General features: G+C 45.8%; 1 pseudogene; it reads right to left on the bottom strand.

Annotated features, from left to right (window-relative positions):
- Window positions 1-16723: 16723 nt before the first annotated feature.
- LOC126288711 (5S ribosomal RNA) lies at window positions 16724-16840 on the bottom strand (annotated as a pseudogene).
- Between the last annotated feature and the right edge of the window lie 4586 nt (window positions 16841-21426).

The raw sequence follows: 21426 nt of genomic DNA, 5'->3' as shown, positions 1-21426 counted from the left end.
CAGTGCTGCGACCACCTAAACAAACAGCGCATTCAAAACTGACGTCGGTTTTTCGGGACTAAAAGCGGAAAAACACTACTCCCATAAGGCTGTCGTCAACTGACTGTGAGCTTCCAATTGGCTGAGAGCTCTGAAACTTCCGAAAAGTCTGATATGTATCCCTTACCGTGGAAAGTGTCCTACCCTTGTTGTGAATCCTCGGCTCACAAAAATTTATTATAATCGGATGGTCAGGATGAATAGGGCAGTAAATGAAATATTGCTTTTCTCAGACTTGTTGTTGTTGTGGTCTTCAGTCATGAGACTGGTTTGATGCAGCTCTCCATGCTACTCTATCCTGTGCAAGCTTCTTCATCTCCCAGTACCTACTGCAACCTACATCCTTCTGAATCTGCTTGGTGTACTCATCTCTTGGTCTCCCTCTACGATTTTTGCCATCCACGCTGCCCTCCAATATTAAATTGGTGATCCCTTGATGCCTCAGAACATGTCCTACCAACCGATCCCTTCTTCTGGTCAATTTCTGCCACAAACTTCTATTCTCCTCAATCCTGTTCAATACTTCCTCATTAGTTATGTGATCTACCCATCTAATCTGCAGCATTCTTCTGTAGCACCACATTTAGAAAGCTTCTATTCTCTTCTTGTCCACACTGTTTATCGTCCATGTTTCACTTCCATACATGGCTACACTTCATACAAATACTTTCAGAAACCACTTCCTGACACTTAAATCTATACTCGATCTTAACAAATTTCTCTTCTTCGGAAACGCTTTCCTTGCCAGTGCCAGTCTACATTTTATATCCTCTCTACTTCGACCATCATCAGTTATTTTGCTCCACAAATAGAAAAACTCTTTTCCTACTTTAAGTGTCTCATTTCCTAATCTAATTCCCTCAGCATCACCCGACTTAATTCTACTACATTCCATTATCCTCGTTTTGCTTTCGTTGATGTTATCTTATACCCTCCTTTCAAGACACTGTCCATTCCGTTCAACTGCTCTTCCACGTCCTTTGGTGTCTCTGACAGAATTACAATGTCATCGGCGAACCTCAAAGTTTTTATTTCTTCTCCATGGATTTTAATACCTACTCCGAATTTTTCTTTTGTTTCCTTTACCGATTGCTCAACATACAGATTGAATAACATCGGGGAGAGGTTACAAACCTGTCTTACTCCCTTCCCAACCACTGCTTCCCTTTCATGTCCCTCAACTCTTATAACTGCCATCTGGTTTATGTACAAATTGTAAATAGCCTTTCGCTCCCTGTATTTTATCCCTGCCACCTTTAGAATTTGAAAGAGAGTATTCCAGTCAACATTGTCAAAAGCTTTCTCTAACTCTACAAGTGCTAGAAACGTAGGTTTACCTTTTCTAGTTCGTAGGGTCAGTATTGCCTCACGTGTTCCAGTATTTCTACGGAATCCAAACTGATCTTCCCCGAGGTCGGTTTCTACTAGTTTTTCCATTCGTCAGACTTAGTTGACTACAAATCCAACACTTGAATTAGCAGAATTAGCATACAGATCGTATTAAAAAGCATGAAACGCAATACACAGCGACAGATGAAGTTTATGGGTGGGAAAGGTTAAGCTACAGCGATGACTCCTTCAAGGTAATAGCAACAACGCTTTCTGACTATATATGAGGTACAGACCAAGAATGTGAACCGCCAGCTGAACGGCATTTCGACATAGGTTCGTTAAAATACAGGGCTGCAGGTCAGATGAACTCGCTGCAGTGAAGACTAAGTCCTCAGACAAAGTTTGCTAGTAGACCCTAGCCGCTGATATGCTCACCACTGAACTGGCCAACAGGTGATGTAGAGACTGGTCATAAGTGCACGACTGCAAAGGCCGATGCCCGCTTACCATCACGCCGAGATGTACATACACTCCTGGAAATGGAAAAAAGAACACACTGACACCGGTGTGTCAGACCCACCATACTTGCTCCGGACACTGCGAGAGGGCTGTACAAGCAACGATCACACGCACGGCACAGCAGACACACCAGCAACCGCGGTGTTGGCCGTCGAATGGCGCTAGCTGCGCAGCATTTGTGCACCGCCGCCGCCAGTGTCAGCCAGTTTGCCGTGGCATACGGAGCTCCATCGCAGTCTTTAACACTGGTAGCATGCCGCGACAGCGTGGACGTGAACCGTATGTGCAGTTGACGGACTTTGAGCGAGGGCGTATAGTGGACATGCGGGAGGCCGGGTGGACGTACCGCCGAATTGCTCAACACGTGGGGCGTGAGGTCTCCACAGTACATCGATGTTGTCGCCAGTGGTCGGCGGAAGGTGCACGTGCTCGTCGACCTGGGACCGGACCGCAGCGACGCACGGATGCACACCAAGACCGTAGGATCCTACGCAGTGCCGTAGGGGACCGCACCGCCACTTCCCAGCAAATTAGGGACACTGTTGCTCCTGGGGTATCGGCGAGGACCATTCGCAACCGTCTCCATGAAGCTGGGCTACGGTCCCGCACACCGTTAGGCCGTCTTCCGCTCACGCCCCAACATCGTGCAGCCCGCCTCCAGTGGTGTCGCGACAGGCGTGAATGGAGGGACGAATGGAGACGTGTCGTCTTCAGCGATGAGAGTCGCTTCTGCCTTGGTGCCAATGATAGTCGTATGCGTGTTTGGCGCCGTGCAGGTGAGCGCCACAATCAGGACTGCATACGACCGAGGTACACAGGGCCAACACCCGGCATCATGGTGTGGGGAGCGATCTCCTACACTGGCCGTACACCTCTGGTGATCGTCGAGGGGACACTGAATAGTGCACGGTACATCCAAACCGTCATCGAACCCATCGTTCTACCATTCCTAGACCGGCAAGGGAACTTGCTGTTCCAACAGGACAATGCACGTCCGCATGTATCCCGTGCCACCCAACGTGCTCTAGAAGGTGTAAGTCAACTACCCTGGCCAGCAAGATCTCCGGATCTGTCCCCCATTGAGCATGTTTGGGACTGGACGAAGCTACGTCTCACGCGGTCTGCACGTCCAGCACGAACGCTGGTCCAACTGAGGCGCCAGGTGGAAATGGCATGGCAAGCCCTTCCACAGGACTACATCCAGCATCTCTACGATCGTCTCTATGGGAGAATAGCAGCCTGCATTGCTGCGAAAGGTGGATATACAGTGCACTAGTGCCAACATTGTGCATGCTCTGTTGCCTGTGTCTATGTCCCTGTGGTTCTGTCAGTGTGATCATTTGATGTATGTGACCCCAGGAAGGTGTCAATAAAGTTTCCCCTTCCTGGGACAATGAATTCACGGTGTTCTTATTTCAATTTCCAGGAGTGTAGAATCCGGGCTGGCGTGCCGAAAACCCAAGATGTCTGTGGCGGCTCTGCGCCAGTTTGACATGCGAAAATCTCTCTCCCCCCTCCTTGACAGCAAACTCATGGGGAATCGCCCAAAATTCGTCCCATCCAATGGCCAAGCTGCCCAAGCAAATGGAGCCAATCGCGTACTTATAATACTGCATCAGAACTCCGTCTAGACATGGCTAGTGGTATTCCTCCAGTTACAAAGTTTGCCACCAAAATCACTGCTCTCCCCCACTAAAGATGAGGCCAGAGAAACGCCCGTGTATGCCACGCCTATGGCGGACAATGCTCTCCTTCCCAGAGCAAATCATAAAGCTCAGCGTCTGTCAGTATGTCAGTCGCTTACCCGAGGTGGACAATACGCTCCCGGAATGTAGGCTGCTCGCCATTGTCCTGCTGAAGACAGAGTTGCCCGTGGAGCCACGTTTAAAGCGGGATACTGCCACCTGCGCTCATAATCAAAGCGGTCACGCTTTTGTACAAGTCTGGATGCTTTCCTTGAAGAGCCTACAGCTGTTTCTTTGACTTAGGCGGCGCTGGCCACGTTTTCCTGCCATCCTAGCTGACACAGAAAAAATTCTTAGCTGCAAACAAACTCTGTCATTCCCTGTCGTAATTACGCATCCTGATGGCTCCCTGCGTAACTGAGATGGCTGCAATGCCTCTGCAGTGACTTCGTAATTAACAAGGGGTGAACGACTGCCTGCTCAGTGGGTCCCATCTTTCTACCTCTCTCCTCAAACTGACAAGTGTTATTTTAGGGCCAGTAAAAGCTACGAATGTTGACAACAGTGGTTTTATAATAACATTGAATAGACTCATTCTATAACTAGACTAATCTGTATCCTGAGGAAGGCAGTTTATTTTAATATTTATAACAAGACTCCCAAGTACATCCAGAAGGATTTAAGTGAGATAAACACTGGCTGCGGAAGCGCATGTATTTCCCCATATACAGTACATGCACAACAAGTAAATTCACGTTATTCGCTGTCATTCCTGGACTACAGTTTTATTCCAGAATGAGATTTTCACTCTGCAGCGGAGTGTGCGCTGATATGAAACTTCCTGGCAGATTAAAACTGTGTGCCCGACCGAGACTCGAACTCGCGACCTTTGCCTTTCGCGGGCAAGTGCTCTACCAACTGAGCTACCGAAGCACGACTCACGTCCGGTACTCACAGCTTTACTTCTGCCAGTATCCGTCTCCTACCTTCCAAACTTTACAGAAGCTCTTCTGCGAACCTTGCAGAACTAGCACTCCTGAAAGAAAGGATACTGTGGAGACATGGCTTAGCCACAGCCTGGGGGATGTTTCCAGAATGAGATTTTCACTCTGCAGCGGAGTGTGCGCTGATATGAAACTTCCTGGCAGATTAAAACTGTGTGCCCGACCTCGAAAGGCAAAGGTCGCGAGTTCGAGTCTCGGTCGGGCACACAGTTTTAATCTGCCAGGAAGTTTCATATCAGCGCACACTCCGCTGCAGAGTGAAAATCTCATTCCGGAAACATCCCCCAGGCTGTGGCTAAGCCATGTCTCCACAGTATCCTTTCTTTCAGGAGTGCCAGTTCTGCAAGTTTCGCAGAAGAGCTTCTGTAAAGTTTGGAAGGTAGGAGACGGATACTGGCAGAAGTAAAGCTGTGAGTACCGGACCTGAGTCGTGCTTCTGTAGCTCAGTTGGTAGAGCACTTGCCCGCAAAAGGCAAAGGTCGCGAATTCGAGTCTCGGTCGGGCACACAGTTTTAATCTGCCAGGAAGTTTCATACAGTTTTATTGGTCAGTAGTGTATATGGAAATTCTTGACTAGTAACTAATTGTTTTATCACTTGGTATATAGCGAGAACGTCGATCTGGTGCAAGTAATTTATTTGTCATGGGCGCTCTCGTCAAAGATGTCTTGACCGCTTATGTTCTGGTGCTACAGTCTGGAACCGCGCGAACGCTACGGTCGCAGGTTCGAATCCTGCCTCGGGTATTGATGTGTGTGATGCCCTTAGGTTAGTTAGGTTTACGCAGTTCTAAGTTATAGGGGACTGATGACCTCAGAAGTAAAGTCCCATAGTGCTCAGAGCCATTTGAACCATTTTTTTGGCCGCATATGTTAGATTTATATAAAAAACTTATGAGTAATAGTAATAAACAATACGTTGTAATGAAAATAACACACCAAGTCGTGATTTAAGTGACCACAAAGAGTGTTTGTTGATGAGTCGACGTGCTCTACACCAGGATACTGTATTTCTATTTCTGGTGGTATTACATGTGCCACCTCCTTAAATGTACAATACATTTGTGAACAAGAGATTGAGAATTGTTTTGATAATGTGATTAGGGCAAATTATGGTAAATAATGTAACACAGAGCTCACCTTTCGCAGCGTATATCTGGTATCATTTGTCTGGATAAAGAAACGTCAGTTATCTTAGATATAGAAGACGTGTATATACAACCGATGCAGTAAATAAAAAGATGAAAATATCCTGTAGCTAATCCCTTTCGCTTTTCGATATTTACATTGGCGAAGCAGTTCGCAGAGGGAAACTCTCAGATAAACTAGGGTACAACTAAAATCATCAGTCGTATATTCTAATGATCTTACACTAGAGTTAACAAGAGAACATGACTTCCATAAAAGAATTTGTGAAATAAATAAAACATGTACAAAATATAATCTGAAAATGATTTCTAATAAATCTAAGTCAATGAAATCCAATGGAACATATTCAGTGAAAATTAATACAGTAGTTAATTAAAAAAGAAAAGAAAAAAAGAAATCAACAGGTAAAATATTTCCACTGTGTAAAATGAAAACTATCGTATGAATGCAAAGGGGATATGCACGTTAAGTTGAATAGATTTAAAATATCTGTGCAACAATAATAGAACATTAAATCATGAAACACGAAAGAAATGAGACTGAAATTTTATAAAATTTTCAGATTCCCAACACTATTAAAAGAGTGAAACCCACGTTTTGTATAAAAGACAAAAAGACAAAGGATAGAAGAAGAATGAAGTTTCTTAGAGCGGTGAAGGAATATAAAAAATAGGTAATAAGAAAGCAATGTATTCGGAGGGGGATGAAATTCTGGTGTGTGAAACAAGCACTGGAGGATGTGAAGAAAACTGTTCTCAGATATCTACTTTGCGTAATTTTGACCGTGAGTTTCGATTACTTAAATTCATATCAAAACTGTTTTCCTTCCTAATTTTAACGATAGAAACCACGTCAGATTTTTGCAGAAGAACATGTAACAAGGAAACTATCGCAAATAAAGTGGTGACTGATTACGGAAACGACTACAATTTTGATCAGTTATCATTCAAATTGCTAAATTAGCTTTAATTTGGTAATGAGAACTTATCATTCAAATTGCTAACTTAGCTTTCACTTGGTAATGAGAACGCCATAATATAGAAAGTGAACAGATCTGACGTATTTGAGAGTTGGTACAATCAAACTTTCGCCCGTAGGCTCCTTTGCACCAACAGCGAGCGAGCCGATTTGCCATGATTGGTAGGCGCCCGGAATTTAATGGCGGACGCCGCAGCTTACGCTGTCTGGCATATACCATAACAAAACACATAAATATGCCTGAAGTAACAGTGCCTGCATACACGAAAACAAAGGAATACGTAAAATCGCACGTAGTAAAGGCTCCACTAAAATAAAAGAGAAAGATAGATATAGCAAATAACAATAACTACTTTACTGTTTAGCAATATCACCTCTGATAGCAAATACTCGTTACGAAAACTACACTTATGGAAAGCAAGTACTACGAAAAGTTCGTTACAAATAAAAATAAATTACATTTGCAACCGTTCCAAATGTCTGTATTCAGCATAGAGGAGAGCGTTTGGCGTTGCAGCTTATCTCTATGTAGACGATGCGTCATGACGTCAGAGGCAATTCGTTGGTTGTGGCGGCGTAATTACTATGATTCCATTAGTCATAAAATGGCTATGGAAACCTCCTCTTCTTTGGTATAGGCTCCACGATGCAAAATTATTATACTCCTCTGCGTTTCTGCGGAACAGGCTAGTGGGGAATAAGCATTGTTGTTTTGATACAATTTCGTATGTGCGCAATAACAACGGTTGATACAGTCGCCTTTCTGTTCCTGACATTCCGTACACAGTCTTAAAACAGTGTAGTATTCAATTCCACAAGCTGATCGTGATATTACAGTCCGTACTCATTTAACAATCACAATCACGGATTTACAGTTCTGGCGAAAACAGTGCCACACGTGACAATCAGTTTCCAAGTCGCCACGGCAATAGTTAACGTTTCAGCCCGAGCGGCAGCTCACTAAGTTGCAGACGAGGTAATAAATTGAAAGTACATTAATTAGTGCCATCTACACTCCTGGAAATGGAAAAAAGAACACATTGACACCGGTGTGTCAGACCCACCATACTTGCTCCGGACACTGCGAGAGGGCTGTACAAGCAATGATCACACGCACGGCACAGCGGACACACCAGGAACCGCGGTGTTGGCCGTCGAATGGCGCTAGCTCCGCAGCATTTGTGCACCGCCGCCGTCAGTGTCAGCCAGTTTGCTGTGGCATACGGAGCTCCATCGCAGTCTTTAACACTGGTAGCATGCCGCGACAGCGTGGACGTGAACCGTATGTGCAGTTGACGGACTTTGAGCGAGGGCGTATAGTGGGCATGCGGGAGGCCGGATAGACGTACCGCCGAATTGCTCAACACGTGGGGCGTGAGGTCTCCACAGTACATCGATGTTGTCGCCAGTGGTCGGCGGAAGGTGCACGTGCCCGTCGACCTGGGACCGGACCGCAGCGACGCACGGATGCACGCCAAGACCGTAGGATCCTACGCAGTGCCGTAGGGGACCGCACCGCCACTTCCCAGCAAATTAGGGACATTGTTGCTCCTGGGGTATCGGCGAGGACCATTCGCAACCGTCTCCATGAAGCTGGGCTACGGTCCCGCACACCGTTAGGCCGTCTTCCGCTCACGCCCCAACATCGTGCAGCTCGCTTCCAGTGGTGTCGCGACAGGCGTGAATGGAGGAACGAATGGAGACGCGTTGTCTTCAGCGATGAGAGTCGCTTCTGCCTTCGTGGCAATGATGGTCGTATGCGTGTTTGGCGCCGTGCAGGTGAGCGCCACAATCAGGACTGCATACGACCGAGGCACACAGGGCCAACACCCGGCATCATGGTGTGGGGAGCGATCTCCTACACTGGCCGTACACCTCTGGTGATCGTCGAGGGGACACTGAATAGTGCACGGTACATCCAAACCGTCATCGAACCCATCGTTCAACCATTCCTAGACCGGCAAGGGAACTTGCTGTTCCAACAGGACAATGCACGTCCGCAAGTATCCCGTGCCACCCAACGTGCTCTATAAGGTGTAAGTCAACTACCCTGGCCAGCAAGATATCCGGATCTGTCCCCAATTGAGCATGTTTGGGACTGGAAGAAGCGTCGTCTCACGCGGTCTGCACGTCCAGCACGAACGCTGGTCCAACTGAGGCGGCAGGTGGAAATGGCATGGCAAGCCGTTTCACAGGACTACATCCAGCATCTCTACGATCGTCTCCATGGGAGAATAGCAGCCTGCATTGCTGCGAAAGGTGGATATACACTGTACTAGTGCCGACATTGTGCATGCTCTGTTGCCTGTGTCTATGTGCCTGTGGTTCTGTCAGTGTGATCATGTGATGTATCTGACCCCAGGAATGTGTCAATAAAGTTTCCCCTTCCTGGGACAATGAATTCACGGTGTTCTTATTTCAATTTCCAGGAGTGTAGTTAGCTGCAGACAGTTGAGTTCTCACAACGACAACCGAAGTCCATTCTCGCAAACATTGTCAGCTGCTGTTTATAGTACTCCATGAAACTTTCACCACTCACACACTATAACATTTTGTCCCATAGCGTCCACGTGGTAGTTCAGTTTAAGCCAAAATCGGAACATAAGTAAGCGGCCATCAGTCATCTTATGATTCTGTTTTGCACCATTACACAACACAAAAATGGTTCAAATGGCTCTGAGCACTATGGGACTTAACTTCTGAGGTCATCAGTCCGCTAGAACTTAAACCTAACTAACCTAAGGACATCACACACATCCATGCCCGAGGCAGGATTCGAACCTGTGACCGTAGCGGTCTACACAACACAAACCGGGACTTCTGATTGTCTTTGCTGTGCTACTGCAACTTTTGATATCACTCTCGTCTCACAGTTCATAAATTGTGGTGCATACTACATTTGTTTTTGCAAAGCACATTGCACCTAAGCATTACAAATAAAATGAAACTTGTACTGCATCTTTTGCATACTCACTTAAAAGAGACTGTTGCAGCAATATCAGTATAGGAAAAAATTAGTAACATTTCATACTACAGAACACCACAAAAAACTGCAGACCATCAGATACATACGTACAGAGTAAAAGAACTAACAATAAAAGCGACAAGGAAAACAAAAGTTATACCTCACAACTAACAACATCCTCGCAAGAAAAACGAAAAGAAGTGGAATGAATATCTACAAAGAATGAATACAGAGAGCTCACCACGCCATAAAAAGAACTTTAAAACTAAAAGGGAAAAGAGATCCTGGCAGACTGATAAGAATATTGGAACCATAATTGGCCACAGGTAGTCAAAGAGGAGAAATGAAGAGATGCTGCCGGCCGATGTGGCCGAGCGGTTCTAGATGACGGCACGGTAGCTCAGCGTGTTCAGTCAGCGGATTAGCTATCCTAAGAGACGTCCGCCCCTAACGTATACAACGAACAAAATAGAACAAAATGAGATAAAAAACGCGCTTTAGTCCGCAACCGCGCTGCTGCTACGGTCGCAGGTTCGAATCCTGCCTCGGACATGAATGTGTGTGCTGTTCTTAGCTTAGTTAGGTTTAAGTAGTTCTAAGTCTAGGGGACTGATGACCTTAGATGGCGAGTCCCATAATGCTAAGAGCCATTGGAACCATTTGAAGGGGTGTTATTTAAGAAATAATTTCTCAGCTATATGGTTTAACTTTTATTGCAGTGAGTCACCCATACAATGTTGTGAGAGGGTGTGATGAAAATGAAAGTCTCCGAATTTTTTTATGAAAACTATTGAAAGGTTTGAAGTAAAACAAACGTTACTAACATTCTGCATCTTTAATCTTGATGTCTATACAAGTATTTCTCAGCACAGTCACCGTGGCGACGAACACATTTCTCAAACAGGAGACAAGTTGGTTGATAGCGTCAATGTACAATGTTTGACGTTGTTTACGGAAAGTTCTGGAAACAGATGAAAACTAAAGCGGCCAAGTGGGGACAATATGGAGGACGATCGACGACAATGAAAAAAAGGCGTTTGGAGATTTTGAAATATGTGATAAGCTCCTATGGGACCAAACTGCTGGGGTCATCGTTCCCTAGGCTAACACACTACTTAAAATAACTTACGCTAAGGACAACACACACCCATGCCCGAGGGTGGTCTCTAATCTCCGACGGGGCAGCCACGCGAACCGTGGCAAGGCGTCTAGACCGGCCGCTAGCGCGCAGCACCAAATGCGTAGACGGGTTGATGTAGACCTCGCAGCGCTGCTCGTGAATGGTCCGGCATTGACATACTGAAGGCGAGGGTGCTCCATGTGTGAACGAACCCTTAGAATTCGAAACTCCACTACAGCACACTGACCCTCGCACGCCGAAAAAGTTACGATACAAATCACCACGTTGCACGCTACAGTTCTTAATCCTATAGCGGCACATGGCGGCGAAGATATGAAAATGAAGAGTAAATGTGGTGTCGTACGTTGTCGACACCACGTCAGGTATTCTACGTCCAGAGTTTGGCAGTAACACACGTAACTGACCAGCCAACCGTCAGTTATCTGGTAGACAAATCGTCTGCTGCACGCACATGGGGCACCAACACAAAGGCAGCTTAGAAAGACTCCTCACTGACGATAACCATCTGAAGCGTGGAGTTCACTTTGAGCCTTCCCAATGTTATTACTTCGCGTCTCCTTTACTGCGGAATTTTTATGAAGAACATGACTGTTTAACTAACTAGCGTGGAATATTACTTGACTTGGAGAATAAAGTTAAGCTAACGACATAACATACACCGACGTGACAAAATTACTTAGATAGCGGTATGAAGATTTAGAAGTGTCAGTAGTATCATTTACACTAAGTATAAATGGGCAGTGCACTGGTGAAGCTACCATTTGTACTCAGGTGATACATCTGAAAAGGTTTCGGACGTGATTGTGGCAACACGACGGGAATTAACAGACTTTGAAAGCGGAATCGCTGGAGCTAGACGCATGGGACATTCTATATCGAAATCGTTATGGAGTTCAATATTTGGTGAACGTGCCGAGAATACCATATTACAGCCGTTACCGCTCACCAAGGACAACGCAGTGGCCGGCGGCCTTGACTTAAACGACCGAGAACGGCGGTGTTCATGTAGAGTTGTCAGTGGTAACAGACAAGTTGCACTGCATCAGTTAACAGCAGTAATCAACGTGGGACGTATGACGAACAAATCCGATAGGATAGTGTGGCGAAATTTGGCGTTAATGGGCTACGGCAGCAGACGACTGACATGATCTCTTTCCTAACAGCGCCTCTCCTGGGCTCCTGACCATATTGGTTAGACCCTAGAGGACAGAAAACCGTGGCCTAGTGAGATAAGTCCCAATTTCAGTTGGTAAATGTTATGATGACGACGAACAAATCGTCGGCAATGTGAATGACTGGTGACCAATGCTAAATAGAAACATAAAAACCTCTTCTTGGCACATACAGCAGGTTTGTCAGTGAAGTCGATAAGGAGCTGGCTGTATGGTCTGGGTCTGCAACGACTAAAATAATTAGACATCGTCGGTAAAAAATAATATATTGTACTTAACTGGTGGTACAGGAGTGTTAATAGTCAGGATGAATATAATTACAAACAGAGTGCTATAGAGGCACCATAAAGGCCATACTTTAACTAAGCGCCTTGTTAGAGGTTGCTTCCTATCAGCTGAAGGCTATACTACTTTCCTACTCGACGTCCCGAGCTAGAGTGGGCGAGCGCACGCTAGAGACTTGTTGCAAGCCGCGGAGCGGCGCTACTCTCGACTCGCGGGTCCAGCGATACTAGTACGGACTGCCGTCGATAACTGCAACCCCTAACAAGTGTGGTATCGAACGTTGATACCACAGTAAGATCTGACGAGATGGCTCGAGTGTGGTGCGGACCACACGCAGTCACGGACCCAAGGTACCAAGGAGGCGTTGTGCAAGTTGGTGCTCGCTCCATAATGGTGTGAGCTGTGTTTACACGGGATGGAATTTGTCCTCTGGTCCAATTGAGTTGATCATTGCCTGGAAATGGTTATGTTTGGCTACTTGGAGACCATTTGCAGACATTCATGGACTTCATGTTACCAAATAACGACGTCATGTCACTGGGCCACAGTTGTCAGCGTTCGCTGTGAAGAATATTCTGGACACGTTAGGAGAATTATTTGGCCACCCAGGTTACCCAAAATAAATCCTGCCGAACGTTTATTAGGCATAATCGAGAGTTATCTTTGTGCAGAACATCCTGCACTGGCAATATTTTCGCTATTATAGATGGATATAGAGGCAGGGCTCAATATTTCAGCAGGGAACTTCCAACAACTTGTTGAAATGTCGAGTTGCTGCATTAAGTTGGGCAAAAGGAGGTCCGAGACGTTGTTAGGAGGTAGCGCATCACTTTTGTCACCTCTGCGTACATATTACGTGTGCGTCTAAATATTTTGCTCTGGTTCTAAACATGCACCTATTTCTCGGCATCCAACCCTAGAACGACCCAACGACGGATCTCATCCTCGTCGGGTGGGATCAGGACTGGATGCCGAGGAATAGGTGAGTGCTGAGACAGGGAAGAAAGGACCGTTAATACGTAACTTTCAAATAAAATTCAACACTAATCCGGTATACAGGCACGTTCGTCATAAAGAGTCACAATAACAGAGAGGCGAACTGGTAACGTCGAGAAGGCTGCAAATGAACCCCACAATTAAACTGGTTGGCGTCGGTGCAGCATCTTCTTAAGCCGATTCCCTAGTACTGCTACTCGCGCGTGCAGCAGAGCATTTCTCTGCGAGCTAGATGCGGATTGACAGGGTTGTCACACGTGTTACAGCCAACCTCTGGATGTACACTACTGACCATTAAAATTGCTAGACCAAGAAGAAATGCAGATGATAAACGGGTATTCATTGGAAAAATATATTATACTAGAACTGACATGTGATTACATTTTCACGCAATTTGGGTGCATAGATCCTGAGGAACAAGTACCCAGAACAACCGCCTCTTGATACGCCTGGGCACTGAGTGACACAGAGCTCGGATGGGGTATACAAGTACAGCTGCCTATGCAGTTTCAACACGATACCACAGTTCATCAAGAGTAGTGACTGGCGTATTGTGACGTGCCAGTTGTTCGGCCACCATTGACCAGACATTTTTCAGTTGGTGAGAGATCTGAAGAATGTGCTGGCCATGGCACCAGTCGAACATTTTCTGTATGCATAAAGGGCCGTACAGGACCTGCAACATGCGGCCGTGCATTATCCTGCTGAAATGTAGGGTTTCACAAGGATCGAATGAAGGGTAGAACTACGGGTCGTAACACACCTGAAATGTAACGTCCACTGTTCGAAGTGCCGTCAGTGCGAACAAGAGGTGACCGAGACGTGTAAGCAATGGCACCCCATACCATCACACCGGGTGATACGCCAGGATGGCGATGACGAATACACGCTTCCAATGTGCGTTCACCGCGATATCGCCAAACACGGATGCGACCATCACGATACTGTAAACAGAACCTGGATTCATCGGAAAAAATGACGTTCTGCCATTCGTGCACCCTTGTTCATTGTTGAGTACACCATCGCAGGCGCTCCTGTCTGTGATGCAGCGTTAAGGGTAACCGCAGCCATGGTCTCCGAGATGATAGCCCATGCTGCTGCAAACGTCGTCGAACTGTTCGTGCAGCTGGTTGTTGTCTTGGAGACATTCCCATCTGTTGACTCAGGGATCGAGATTTGGCTGCAGGATCCGTTACAGCCATGCGGATAAGATGACTGTCATCTCGACTGCTAGTGATACGAGGCCATTGGGATCCAGCACGGCGTTCCGTATTACCCTCCTGAACCCATCGATTCCATATTCTACTAACAGTCATTGGATCTCGACCAACGCGAGCAGCAGTGTCGCGATACGATAAACGGTAATCGCGATATGCTACAATCCGACCTTTATCAAAGTCGGAAACGTGATGTTACGGATTTCTCCCCCTTACACGAGGAATCACAACAACGTTTCACCAGGCAACGCCGGTCAACTGCTGTTTGTGTATGGGAAATCGGTTGGAAACTTTCCTCATGTCAGCACGTTGTAGGTGTCGCCACCGGCGCCAACATTGTGTGAATGTTCTGGAAAACTAATTATTTGCATATCACAGCATCTTCTTCCTGTCGGTTAAATATCGCGTCTCTAGCACGTCATCTTTGTGGTGTGGCAATTTTAATGGCCAGTAGTGTAATTTTCAGGACCGTTATTATGTAACTTCGAAATAAAATTCAGCACTAATCCGGTATACAGGCACGTTCGTCATAAAGAGTCACAATAACAGAGAGGCGAACTGGTAACGTCGAGAAGGCTGCAAATGAACCTCACAATTAGATTGGTTGGCGTCGTTGCAATATCTTCTTAAGCCGATTCCCTAGTACTGCTACTCTCGCGTGCTACAGAGCACTTCTCTGCGAGGTAGATGCGGATTGACAGGGCTGCCACACGTGCTACAGCCAACCTCTGGATGTAGAGTTCCTGTGTCGATAGTGTACCACACCACACTCAACATATAGAATGTTATGACTTATTTTTACTTAAAAGGCTTTGAGAGTTGACAAATAATAAATTCGGAGGCATTGCTTAGCAGCACCCTTTCGTACACCGTTCCATACAGTGTCTCCTCGTTTTCTGTATTCCATTGAGGTTAGAACGGCAACTGTGAGCTGCGGCTGTTGCAGGCTGGTGGTGGCGGCGGCGGTGGCGGCGCTCGCGGCGGTGCCCGGTGCCTGCGGTAGCGACGTCGACGGCTCGTGGGGCGACGCCTCTCCGCCCTCCGGCGACCCCACGGCGAGCCCGCCGGCGGCGGCGGCGGCGGACGAGTACGGCGGCAGCGCCGGCCTGTGGTCGGCCGTGACCGACCTGTTCCTGGGCGACGCGCGCGCCGACCGCGGCTTCGACCTGGGCTCCGACGCGGCCGAGACGGACGCCGAGGCGGACGAGTGGGAGCACCCGGGTGCAGGAGACGGCGCCGGCCCGGGGCTCGCCTGCGACTGCTGGAACACCAGCGACGGCCGCAGCGTCGAGGTGGAGTGCCGCTGCGGAGGGCCCGCGCTCACCGACGTGCCGCCCGACCTGGCGGACGGCGTGCACAGGATGTGAGTGCTCTAGGTCTCTACTCGCAGCTGCGCAGCGCAGCACGGGGTGACCTGCGCAGCGCTCTCACTTTAACATTCCAACATGGCAAAGCTGAGCTTCCGTAGTTGCCTAGTTCGAGCACCAGAAGAGAGTCAGTAGTGACATTGTGCGTAGAGTTTTGCGTATTTCTCTTTTCCATTCCTTATTGTGTTACAGTGTAGCGGCAGCCACCGAGCCGAGAGGACGTGCAGCAGCAGCAGCAGCACTTCTCTGATCACCAGAAAATTTATTAAGTCCAGAATGAGATTTTCACTCTGCAGCGGAGTGTGCGCTGATATGAAACTTCCTGGCAGATTAAAACTGTGTGCCGGACCGAGACTCGAACTATGGAATTTTGCCTTTCGCGGGCAAGTGCTCTTCCAACATAGCTACCCTAGCACGACTCACGCCCCGTCCTCACAGCTTTACTTCTGCCTGTACCTCGCCTGCCAAACTTCACAGAAGCTCTCCTGCGAACGATGCAGGTAGAGCACTAGCCAGCGAAAGGCAAAGGTCCCGAGTTCGAGTCTCGGTCCGGCACACAGTTTTAATCTGCCAGGAAGTTTCAAATATATTAAGTGTTTATTTTTTCACGTCCTTCTCCAAAGAAGTGAACTAAACATGTGTATTTTACTGTGTAGACCAAAAAAAAAAAAAAAAGCACTCCGTCTTCAGTCCACGAGCGGCCTACCGGGACCATCCGACCGCCGTGTCATCCTATGTGGAGGATGCGGATAGGAGGGGCGTGGGGTCAGCACACCGCTCTCCTGGCCGTTATGATGGTATTCTTGGCCGAAGCCGCTTCTATTCGGTCGAGTAGCTCCTCAGTTGGCATCAAGAGGCTGAGTGCACGCCGAAAAATGGCAACAGCGCATGGCCGCCTGGATGGTCACCCATCTAAGTGCAGCCACGCCCGACAACGCTTAACTTCGGTGATCTCACGGGAACCGGTGGATCCATTGCGGCAAGGACGTTGCCCACTGTGTAGACTATCGGTTAGAAAATTAATCTTTTTTTTCTTTTAGTATTATCCAGAGCGACCTTAAGTGGAATGTTCGCATAAAACAGATAGTGGGAAAAGCAGACACCAGACTCAGATTTTTCGGAAGAACCTTAAGGAAATATGACTCATCCACGAAAGAAGTGGCTTATGAGTCGCTTGTTCGCCCGATTATTGAGTAATGTTCATCTCTCTGGGATCCCTATCAGGTAGGACTGATAGAGAAGATCCGACGAAGAGCGGCGCATTTCGTCACGGGATCATTTAGTTCGCGAGAGAGCGTTACGAAGATGCCAAACAAACTCCAGTGGCAGACGTTTCAAGAGAGATTTACTGTTGAAATTTCGGGGAAACACTTGTGAGGAGCAGACGGGCAACATATTACTTCCCCCCACATATACCTCGTGTGTTGACCACAAGGAAAAGAATCAAGAAATTAGAACCAATACATAGGTTTACCGATAATTATTCCTCCCACACACTATTCGTGAGTGGAACAGGGTTGGAGGGATCAGACGGTGGTACCGAAGCTACCCATCGCCACACACCATTATGTGGCTTTAGAAGTATGATGAAGATGTAGATGTAGATTAGTTTCGGCAGTTTGACTCGAAGCAATAATATGAACCTTGTTGTATTATTTGTACAATTATGTTGCTGAGTGAAACTCTTCGTGTGACTTGCAAAAGGAAAATCAGGAAGAAAGAGAGATTTTGTCCTTTGTCATGTGGGTCGGGTTTCCAGACAACTCCAACAAAACGCACTTTGACAGCACAAGGAATGCAACTGTAAAAGGCAACTGAGTTTCGGCGGCAAAGCATATCCATTACGCTCAACGTCTATAAACATTTAAAACTTCTTGTAGACAATAACGGTGGATTGCTGGCGTCTACATACACAGTTGTTAGTAAATGTTTGCGGAAGCCAGACGTAACCAATAGCGATGATATTAAGAAATCAAGTTATGTGTTACCGAAAAAAGGAACTATTTTAAGATAAAACCTTGCTTCCGCATGTATTATTTTTGCAGCCACTCGTAGCGTTGCTTTAAGAACTATCCAGTGCATGTGTCATAGGAGAAAATCTCCAGCGTTCAATTACCCAAGGAAAAATGTTGAACAACGCAGTTCTTTAACTAAATCAAACGATTTTTAATAGAAAAATTGTCAGGCGGACAGTCTGTGAATTTTACAGTGGCAAGTACTCAGCATCAGAATAACTGAGAAAAAGTTGACTGAAAAAATTAATTTTACTGGATCTGTTAGATCTGTGAGACGAATGTTAAACGACATAATATCTAAAGAGCAGTGTCAGAATGATGGTAGGCATTTTTACTTGTATCCAACGACATAGTGGCCTCCAGAACTGAGTATATGCCGATGACGAAATCACTGCGTGCTTCAGGTGATGTGCGATCTATTTTCTGCTTGGTTGAAATTTGGTTTACTCAAAGTGCCTCACTAAAGTACATATATCAGAATTCGAGTCAAGGTGGGGGCCTTAACGTATGTTATTCATTGGCGACTCCATGGAGTCTGTGTGCACAACGACCATGTATGTTAAATTAAAACCAAGGTCAGCGTTGGCCGTAATACTGATGGTTTATTGATAGCAAAATGAATTTTCAATCACATAGTGATCATCTTCAGTGCTGATTGTGATCGCTTTTCAGTTTTGGTTACTGATAACTTGATACCAGAGTCTATGAGTTTAATTTGTACACCACAGCACTGAAGATGATCACTATGTGATTGGAATTTCGATTTTGCTATCAATAAACCATCAATATTACAGCCAATGCAGACCTTCCTTTTAATTTTTAACTTAACGTAAACGTTGCGAAAGAAGCCACGCTGATTGTTGTGCTTGTAGGGTCAGCGAATATAAGTTCTCCTAACGAAATAAATTAGTTTACAGATGTAGCAAAACAAGTAAGTCAGTAGATTACCATTTAGAAAAGAACACAACTAAATTTCATCATTTATACATTTTCGTTAGCATGCTAATTTTGTTCAAAATTCCCGTTTGTTATATTTTATGCTCTGATGTGCATTTTTGTCACTGATTCATGTACACTTATACTCCAAATAAACCTGTAATACCTAATGTTGTCTATAAAAACTTTACATGTTGTAGACCGCAAATAATAAATTGAATTTCAAGGCCATTCAAAAATTTTCAAATGTGTGTGAAAGCTTATGGAACTTAACTGCTAAGGTCATCAGTCCCTGAGCTTACACACTACTTAACCTAAATTATCCTAATGGCAAACACTCACCAATGCCCGAGGGAGGACTCGAACCTACGCCGGGACCAGCCGCAAAGTCCATGCCTGCAGCGCCTTAGACCGCTCGGCTTTCAAGGCTTTTATAGCATTTTAAAATTCAAATAAGGTACACGTACGTTGCTTCCATAACGATATGACTGACATAACTTAAATCAACGTTTGTTGCGGGTAGCATACTTCAAAAGTCAAGGCGCCACTGTCGCATCAGTGTTAACGGGCTTCCTTAGTTTCCTCAGTAGTTGTGTCGAGTCTGAGAACTGCTGCACTACAGGCGCTTGAAACTCGTTGATTCGTTGTCTTTTACTGAAGCAACCAGGAATGTAAGGCTAGTTATTACCTACTGTTAGTATGGAAGATGAGTACACGAAATTGCTGATGTAAAGTAGCACAGACAAAGTGAAATCACCGATTGCCTGAATCAAATGGCCTTTGCTGAAGTTATGTTTTGTGAGTCTATGGAGGGTGTATGACGAAAATTAAATGATACAAAACACACAACTGCAAATGTTTTCCATTAGAGGAATAGTATTATCTGGAATTCAGTTTCTCGCTATACTTCAAGCTTCAGATGAAAACCATATACGTTTCGTCCAGTGCAAACGAAATGGTTGTATTCTTGTTTGTTTCACCTTTATCATGAGAAAACATACGTATGTGTTGCGTAAAACAACAACTGGGCCCAGAATAATATTCCTGCCAAAAAACGACAACATTTTTGTATTCATTTGGCATGACAACTAACGCTTTTGAGATAACAGCGAGCTGCGTAGCTTATAATTCATTTCTGTAATTTATTTTAATAATGAATGGCCATTTAGAGACTGCACTTCATCTTCCTTTCACGTTCTCTGGTACTTTCGTCACAGACTTGGTATCGCTCGAAAGCCTGTATTTATCAACGTAATAGTTCGATTTTCTACGAACAGGTACTGAATATTCAAATAAATTTTAAGCGTTTTGTCTACACGAACATGTGTATAAACAGAAAAAAATTCGCTGCTAACCGATCGGCTGTTACATAACATGCGTCTGTCAATTAGGCTGACGGGACGTTTTGGTACATTTCAACGTGCACTTGAGAATGGCTATTAAGTCGACATCTAGCTTACGTAAAAAAATTAATAGTAATTTACGATGTAACGGTGGATTTCAAAACGCTTGCTTATGTGGCGGTAATGCCACGAGTGCGCGGCTACATTTGCAAACTCGTGTACTCGCTCTCCTTTCTTTCTGAGTGAGTCGAGTACACTTCGCCGACAACAGACTCAGGGGAGGACTGGGTAGCAGCGGGGACACTCGAGTCGAGTGATGGTGAGTTCGGAAAAGACGTCACCGGAATCACTGGCGAATTTAAAGCGAGTGAACTGAACTCATTTCTGATCTCTAGAGTACTTGCACCAGTATCACTGGAGTCTGGAGGCTAGGATTGCACTGTGTTGTACAACAGTTCCGCAATACGCAATCTCCCTAATACACAGACGCTTGTTTTAGGTTTCCGGCTAGTAGGTCGCAACTTGACTCTCGTTATGCGAAGTGTATGCGAAGTAGTATCATATGTACTCGTTCTTTACTTCTACCGGCAGTGAAACTATGAAAAGATAGTGGCGTTACTGTTGCAAGACGGACTGAGTGTTACTACTCATACAATGTAGGCTTTCACGGCCGGTATTTTCTTCACTTAAAACTTCCGGGCTGATAGGCGTGGTCAGTGTATAAAACTCTCGCCTGACGTCTCGTCTCCGACTTAAAAAGGTATCCTCCGAGGTAAAGCGGCGAACTGCAAAAATAATTTGAGAACGCGCTGATTATATAGGCAGTACAGAGGGCGCCACTGTCCAACACGTAGCTTTGCCAACATACTCGACTGAATGTAATCGATCGTCACGCTTCCGGTGCAAAGCTGACAGCCAGCTTTTACCCAGTTTAACATCTTCGTCTTTCCTGCTAAAATTATTACGGTGTTTATCAATCTCTATAGCCTCTCTATACATGAGCGCATAATAATGCGAGGTTTTAGATATGACGCTCGTCACGCTGAATTTTATTCTATGATTTCCTTCCTGATAAACATGTTCTGCTAAGGTCGATTTATCCGTGTGACCCAGGCTGCAATTCCTCTTATGTTCAACAAGGCGGGTGTTGACAATTCTCTTTGTAATACCGATATAAACCTGTCCACAACTACAAGTAATTTTATATATCCCAGGTGTAGCACAAGGCTGTCGTGCATCCTTTGCCGATCTAAAATATTATTTTATTTTCCTGGTGGGTCTGAAA

This window comes from Schistocerca gregaria, chromosome 1 (genome assembly GCF_023897955.1).
Source record: "Schistocerca gregaria isolate iqSchGreg1 chromosome 1, iqSchGreg1.2, whole genome shotgun sequence".
Taxonomy (NCBI): domain Eukaryota; kingdom Metazoa; phylum Arthropoda; class Insecta; order Orthoptera; family Acrididae; genus Schistocerca; species Schistocerca gregaria.
Note: the sequence above shows the minus strand (reverse complement) of the source record. Positions and strands in the feature narration are given on the sequence as shown.